This window comes from Silene latifolia, chromosome 9, assembly GCF_048544455.1.
Source record: "Silene latifolia isolate original U9 population chromosome 9, ASM4854445v1, whole genome shotgun sequence".
In the NCBI taxonomy this organism is placed as follows: Eukaryota; Viridiplantae; Streptophyta; class Magnoliopsida; order Caryophyllales; family Caryophyllaceae; genus Silene; species Silene latifolia.
Window position 1 is genome coordinate 214,194,646 of NC_133534.1, and position 8,464 is coordinate 214,203,109.

At 35.0% G+C, this 8,464-nt stretch overlaps 1 long non-coding RNA gene across 1 annotated transcript; it reads right to left on the reverse strand.

Annotated features, from left to right (window-relative positions):
- Positions 1 to 2,678: 2,678 nt before the first annotated feature.
- On the reverse strand, positions 2,679 to 4,439 carry LOC141598489 (uncharacterized). Its single transcript, XR_012523551.1, has 2 exons — positions 4,345 to 4,439; positions 2,679 to 2,877 (listed from the first exon to the last, which is right to left on the reverse strand). It is a non-coding gene; the product is annotated as an uncharacterized LOC141598489 (long non-coding RNA).
- Positions 4,440 to 8,464: the final 4,025 nt, after the last annotated feature.

Sequence of the window (8,464 nt, forward strand, 5' to 3'; positions counted from 1 at the left end):
TCAAAGATAAGGTCAAAGACAAATCATTTGTATAAATCAAAAAATCAAAATACTTTCGAAAACATTAATGAAGAGTTTTCAAAAGTATAAGTCTCATTCATGGAACGAAATTGCCCTTGTCGTGCACGCAAGAGCGCTAACTTTCCAAGTCAGAGACAAATTTAAAACAAAAATTATTCGCCGACAAGTGTAGAACAAGTTATTAAACGTTTCTAATAACGAGTTCTAACATCCGATCAACGTTAAAATCAAAAGAAAAGGAAATCCATTCAAATTTTCTTTTGCAAAAGCCAAAATGGAAATAAAGGTTTCACCTTTAAACTCAAAGGGGAATCAAATTCCTGAAAATATAATATTAAACTTTGACAAAGAAGTCATAAATAGACCAAGGTTAATAGAAATTGGATAAAATTTACAAAAATCTCAGGTTTAGCAACTCAAAACCATGATAAGGAAGTCTATACTCAAAGAACAATTAGAGAATCAAATCGAATTTTCATTTTCCAAATCTTTACAAGTAGGGAAAATTTTGTGAGGGTAACATAAATTTTTAACAACGAACCAAAAATAGTAGTTTGAAATATTTAGAAATTGTGTGAAATGAAAAGTAAGTTAGACATCATAGATACAAGTATGCTAAGAGGGTTCAAGCTTAACCAACAAAAGAGGTATGATGAACTTCCTAGGGATAAGAATTGAAGTCAAATTTACAAGGATGTCAAAGATAGAGTTTCACCAGATACGAGTGTCAAACTTAAAGGAGGAGCAAGATGAAGCGAGGAAAGAAGGTATGAACGGTAACGCTCATGATCAAGGAGAAAAGAAAATTAGACAAGAAGGAAACGCCACGTACTCGAATCTCAAATAACAACATCAGCCTAAACGGTTTCGAAAACTTCCCAACGACAAAACTTATGACCAAAACACTTCCAAGGATTTCCTCAAATCATTTATGTTACTTCATCCTAATTTATCCCCTAAAACATGGTACTCCACTATAAGTGTGACTTCATCACTCCAAATCCCCAAACATCCACCAACATCTTCCACAAGATCAAGGTCAACTGGTCAAGGTTTCCAACAAAGCTATACTCATATCCAACTAGTGTCAACTATAGGTTTCTCAAAAAGTAAAACCCTCAATCAAAAATCCCAACACCAGGCTCTAAATTCCCAGAAAAGGTTCCTCAAATATTCCACAAAGTTCTCATTTCAAAATAAGGTAGTAGCATGCCAACCCAAAGTCTGAAAAATCAATAGAATCTCGAGCCCTTCTATCCTTTCTAGTTACCAAAACAAGTGCTAAGACTTCCCAACAATGGAGCTTACTCTCACTCTCATACCATTCTTCAAGTAGTAATCAATATCACTCACTTAAACCAACCAATAATCCCACATTTAACATTTCTCACATGGGGACACAAACATTAAACCCTCATATCCAAGGCAACTACCAAAGTTAATCCCAAACTTGACTTAGTCGATCCTATATCCTCAATTTCACCATTTAATTTTATCCACCTTAGGTCAAGTACTAAGCACTAGTATCCCAAACATAAACAACAAAGCCAAGTTCTATAACTTTAATCACCCAGGCAACTCATTCCTAACACAAAGAATCTACCAATCAATTATACTCACTTTGTCAAGGAACTAGGTATAAGAATCACTAAGTATGTCTCATCACCTTACCTAAGTCTTTCTAACATCACATCCTCTCAAAACCAGGGTTAAGGGTCAGACACAAACAATCTCCTCAAAAGTCGAATTTTCCAACCAAGGTCAACATTCCTCAAAAGAAAGAGTATTATCTAATGGCGTTAAGGGAGGATAAGCAAAGAACAAAGGACAAGTTAGGAGTACAAGCGTAGCTTTTAAAGTAAAACAGAAGGGAGTTTAAAAGGAGGATAAGCACCAAGAGATTAAGAATAAGGCGAGATACAAAAAGAATAAGGAACATCTTCAAGGAAGGAAAAACATTCTTCAATACTTGAACAAATCTTCAATCTTCGGCAATAGGCACTAAATCTTGATCTTCTTAAAATATAAGTGTCCTTTCAATGGAACGGAGATACTCTTGGCGATCACTCAAGAACATCAATATTCCAATTCAAAGACATAAAAATACATTTTTACACCAACAAATGATAAAACTAATTATCAGACGTCTCCAATAACAAGCTTTAACACTAATTGACGTTAAAACCGGTGAAAAAGATTAAAATATTTTTAAAACCTTTAGTTCAAATTTTTTTTTTTTTAAAAAAAAGCAATAACTCCATTAACTATAAATAAGTTCACGGTCATTGATCTAAGAACGCAACAATTATTAAATGACAATCAACAAACATGTTAGTACCTAACAAAGAGCAAACACAAAGAGACTACAACATAAGGTCCTAAATCTACCCATCTTACCCATCTCTCAAGTTTATTATTTTAAGGTCAAGTTATTTATATTGGGGTGCACAAACGCGTGCGTCGGGAGCAAATATGCTCGATACCAACTCGTGACACCCTCATTTATTGCGGAAAAGTAAACACGTAATTCTACTGAAAATCGGTAGGATATGTTTGTAATTGGTTCAACTAGCCAAAAACCTGTAATTTCAAAACCTTTCTAAACCAATCACAACATTTCCAACATTCCCAAAAGCGGGTGCCAAAACCTGCAAAGCTAATGAACTACTTTACATACATAGCTAATGATAAGAAAAAGTAAAGATACAAACCCAAAATAGAAAAGGGAGACATATGTCCCTAAAATGTATGTGACATAAAAAGGGTTTAAGGGTCACAATGAAATAAAACCAGTCTAGGTCCCAAGGTTACTTTGCTCGCTAGCTCGTCCATGTACCCCATATATGCATCACCTACCTGTCATTCGCATTTTATACAAATACGAAAGCCACAGTCAGTGGGGAGTAACTCCGAGTTCTCCCAGCCACGAAATGTCATAATTAATATAACATGTAAACATAAGAATATGAATACGAATCACACACTGCCTTAGCATATAGATGCTAAGGCAATCGTGCTTATCATGTGGACAACAATATAACAACACATAGTCCTAGCATGTGAATACTAGACCGACTCATACTACACTATCATGTGAATCACATAACATCCAGGAATCCAAACTCTATCAACCATAGCCGGCTTGCATCTCACCTTCTATGATTCATAGAATCATCAAACAAGAAAGGGCAATATAACAAAGACAGGCATAAGTTCTTAGCACCGTCAATAGTCACTTTGTAACTCAAGTCTATACCACGAGGTAGGGAAGGTAATCGAACCGGTATCTTGGCTCAGCGGTTACTATTAAGAAAACATGGCCAAGAGACAACACAACCCTAGCCTAAAATCTGCGCAGACCTAGACATGCGGATACACACCACCGCACCCAAGACTCACAACTTTTTTTAAAACAAAGTGAAGTGAGTACCCTAAGGACACCACCGAAGGGTCGGCTAGTACTTAAGCTGACCCCATACTTTCAAAATAAGTACCGAGGTCATGCCCCAACTTGGATAAACATCCACTAGTCAGGAACACAAAGGCTATCAAGCGGTGAACATATACTCGTCAAAGACTATAAAGACCTATCTATGATGAAGGCCGAAATACTCACCTAGGACCTAGTCACGGCTAGTCCCGCTTGAATATTTTAGCCCACACCACCCAAGACTCACCACATAAGTCAAGTAAGACACCCACTTAACCTTAAGAGGGCAAAAAGTCCTACTTACCAACATAAATTCTAACATTCTATCATGTGAAAGCTATATAAATGTCTATTTACAGCATACAATCCCAACAGTTCCTCAATAAGAATTCAATACTAATTTCCAATCCTAGCAATTATAACAATATAAAAGCTTTAGGGGAAACTAGGGCCATTTCTACAAAATAAGAAGCTATTTAAATTCAACTAAGTAAATAAGAAGCTATTTAAATTCAATTAACTACGCATGTGAAATAGAGATATATTAAATGGCCTAAAACAAGAAAAAGGCCGATTATCTAATTCATTCAACCGAATTTTTACCCGCAACCCCAGCCTGCGGCAGTGCGGGTTAAATTGCGGTGACCAATCACTCAATTAATCGACATCGCATCGACAAAGGGACTAAGGCTCGATTTTCGGCACAATCAACAAAACATGGCAATTATTGCTATAAAATTCATTTCCATACTAATATGTGAACTTGTACTTACAAAAGGCATTAATTTGACTCATATTTTCATGTGAAATAAACTACTCAAATAACATTCACAAAATCATACAAGAAAACAAAGAATGTGACATTTATTCGTCGAGTAACTCGGAATAGTTACCTTACGCTAGCAAAGAGACAAGTAATAAACTTGAGAAAGCTTCTAAAACCCAAAATTACTCTTCATCTTCAACCACATATGAGTCACCTAAAATAATTATGTGAAAGGACGATATTAACGAATTATCGTTATATAAAATATGAGACGGAAATTAATTTAATTATATTTTAAATAAACCAAACTAGCGTCAAAACAATATATAGATACGGCCCAAACTCGTGACTTAGCCAGGCCATTTGCCTTAGGCCACGGCCAGCCACAAGCACAAAGGCCAACCTTATAATAGTCACTCTCGTCCCAATAATTAATTCAATCTCAACTCTCTACCCCATCTCTCTCATTACTCCGTCCTACTCATTACTCCGTCTCATAATATAATACTCCATAGTAACCAGATTTCCATCTCAATTTCAATATCGATATTGTCAAATATTCCATTAAAGGAATTGCTCAACATTTAGAGTATAACTCCAAGCTACTCATCCACTGGCCAAGAACAAAGGATACGACAATTAAAATATAATACCAACCAAATTCCAATAAAATAACTCAATATGAGAACTTGTTTCCAAAATCCCAATTCCACGTAATTAATCACAAATACCAACATCAGTAAAGTTGGTTATGATAACTATCACCTTGATAATGCCAAAGCCTTATGATTATCATCGTTTAGATCCTCGTCTTCACAATATTAGTGTTTATAAAGCCCAAGCTTGTGAGCGTTCAATCCTTCTCGCTAATATCCCAAACTCTCGTGCTAACCAAAGCAGCTATTTTTAACCCGTCTTACAACTAATTAACTTAACAATAGGAAATATAATAGCTAGTATTATAAATAATTCGAGTAACCTATCACCGTTACCTTTTTCCGATTGAACTAATCATTTATGACTAACAAATATTCTACCAGACCGTCTATTTTAGTACATACAACCGTCTTATAATAAACAAAGCTAAAAATATAAATGGGTTTGTAAAAATACATAACGAAAATGAATTTTACTTACATCGGAATGACGAGAATGACGAGAGGAGCGCTATGGAACAAAAATAGTTGAAAACGGATGTGAAATGAATCGTCGGTATCCATTAAAAATAGAAACGTTGAAAAGGAGAAAAAAAGAACATAAAAGAAGGTAGAAGAAGAAGAGTAGACGTGAGGGGATGAAAATGAGGCAGAAAATGACCGCCACCGCTATTTATTATACGTACGTTTCTTCGTCGTTAAGAAATTTCGATCGTTATTAAAACCGTTTCGAGTTAAATTTAACCGGTTTAAGAAAGAGTCTCGATAATAAAACGGAATCAATAATAAATAAATTTAATAAGTGAAAATAAAATAAACTTAGCCATAACTAAAATAATAGGAATTCGATTCGAATCGGAGTTATTAACGATTTTTTTTTACGAAACTAACGGATATTAATAAAAATTGCTAATTTAGTGAAATAAGCTCAAAATAGCTAATTGGACGGTTTTGTTCCCAAAATCCATCTCGGGTTCACTTAAAACAACTTTCATAAAGACTCGTAAAGAAACAGAAATTATTAAATAAATAAACTCGAACTAACTTCAATAAACTCGAACTAACTTTAAATAAACTTATTAATGATTATTAAAATTAACGTATCGAATTATGATGAAATTAATTAATTAGCTAAGCATATATATACATATATAAATCGTTAAATGATGTAATTAAATTCAAAATAGCAATTAAAAGAATTTTATCCAACTTAATAAAATACGGGGTGTTACAGTGTGAACCATTTGTCCTTGTTCATTAGTCCTAGTGACTCGTGTTAAAACACATTGTCCTTGTGACTCGTTGTGTAAACCATTTGTCCTTGTCCATTAGTCCTTGTGACTCGTTGTGTTAAAACAATTGTACTTGTTCATTAGTCCATGTGACTCGTTGTGTGAACCATTTGTCTTTGTTCATTAGACCTTGTGACACGTTGTGTTAAAAAAATTGTAATTGTTCATTAGTCCATGTGACTCGTTGTGTGAACCATTTATCCTTGTTCATTAATCCTTGTGACTCGTTGTGTTAAACAATTGTAATTGTTCATTAGTCCATGTGACTCGTTGTGTGAACCATTTGTCCTTGTTCATTAGCCCTTGTGACTTGTTGTGTGAAGCATTTGTCCTTGTTTATTAGTAAAGGTGACTCATTGTGTGACCAATTTGTCCTTGTTCATTAGTCCTTGTGACTCGTTGTGTTAAACAATTGTACTTGATCATTAGTCCATGTGACTCAATGTGTGAACCATTTGTTCTTGTTCATTAGTCCTTGTGACTCGTTGTGTTAAACAATTGTACTTGTTCATTAGTCTATGTGACTCCTTGATTTGCCCTTGTTCATTAGTCCTAGTGACTCGTTGTGTTAAAACAATTGTACTTGTTCATTAGTCGTTGTGACTCGTTGTGTAAACCATTTGTCCTTATTCATTAGTCCTTGTGACTTGTTCATTAGTCCATGTGACTCGTTGTGTGAACCATTTGTCCATGTTCATTTTTCATTGTGACTCGTTTTGATAAACAGTTGTAATTGTTCATTAGTCTATGTGACTAGTTGTGTGAACCATATGTCCTTGTTCATTAGTCCTTGTGACTCGTTGTGTTAAAAAATTGTACTTGTTCATTAGTCCATGTGACTCGTTGTGTGAACCATTTGTCCTTTTTTATTAGTAAATGTGACTCGTTGTGTGAACCATTTATCCTTGTTCATTAGTCCTTGTGACTCGTTGTGTTAAAACAAATGTACTTGTTCATTAGTACATGTGACTCATTGTGTGAACCATTTGTCCTTGTTCATTAGTCCTAGTGACTCGTGTTAAAACAATTGTATCTATTCAATTGTCCTTGTGACTCGTTGTGTAAACCATTTGTCCTTGTCCATTAGTCCATGTGACTCGTTGTGTTAAAACAATTGTACTTGTTCATTAGTCCATGTGACTCGTTTTGTGAACCATTTGTCCTTGTTCATTAGCCCTTGTGGCTCGTTGTGTGAACCTATTGTCATTGTTTATTAGTAAATGTGACTCGTTGTGTGAACCATTTATCCTTGTTCAGTAGTCCTTGAGACTCGTTGTGTTAAAACAATTGTACTTGTTCATTAGTACATGTGACTCATTGTGTGAACCATTTGTCCTTTTTCATTAGTCCTAGTGACTCGTTGTGTTAAAACAATTGTACTTGTTCATTAGTCCATGTGACTCATTGTGTGAACCATTTATCCTTGTTCATTAGCCCTTGTGACTAATTGTGTGAACCATTTGTCCTTGTTTATTAGTAAAGGTGACTCATTGTGTGACCAATTTTTCCTTGTTCATTAGTCCTTGTGACTCGTTGTGTTAAACAATTGTACTTGATCATTAGTCCATGTGACTCGTTGTGTGAACCATTTGTTCTTGTTCATTAGTCCTTGTGACTCGTTGTGTTAAACAATTGTACTTGTTCATTAGTCTATGTGACTCCTTGATTTGCCCTTGTTCATTAGTCCTAGTGACTCGTTGTGTTAAAACAATTGTACTTGTTCATTAGTCCTTGTGACTCGTTGTGTAAACCATTTGTCCTTATTCATTAGTCCTTGTGACTTGTTCATTAGTCCATGTGACTCGTTGTGTGAACCATTTGTCCATGTTCATTTGTCCTTGTGACTCGTTTTTATAAACATTGTAATTGTTCATTAGTCCATGTGACTAGTTGTGTGAACCATATGTCCTTGTTCATTAGTCCTTGTGACTCGTTGTGTTAAACAATTGTACTTGTTCATTAGTCCATGTGACTCGTTGTGTGAACCATTTGTCCTTTTTTATTAGTAAATGTGACTCGTTGTGTGAACCATTTATCCTTGTTCATTAGTCCTTGTGACTCGTTGTGTTAAAACAATTGTACTTGTTCATTAGTACATGTGACTCATTGTGTGAACCATTTGTCCTTGTTCATTAGTCCTAGTGACTCGTGTTAAAACACATTGTCCTTGTGACTCGTTGTGTAAACCATTTGTCCTTGTCCATTAGTCCTTGTGACTCGTTGTGTTAAAACAATTGTACTTGTTCATTAGTCCATGTGACTCGTTGTGTGAACCATTTGTCTTTGTTCATTAGACCTT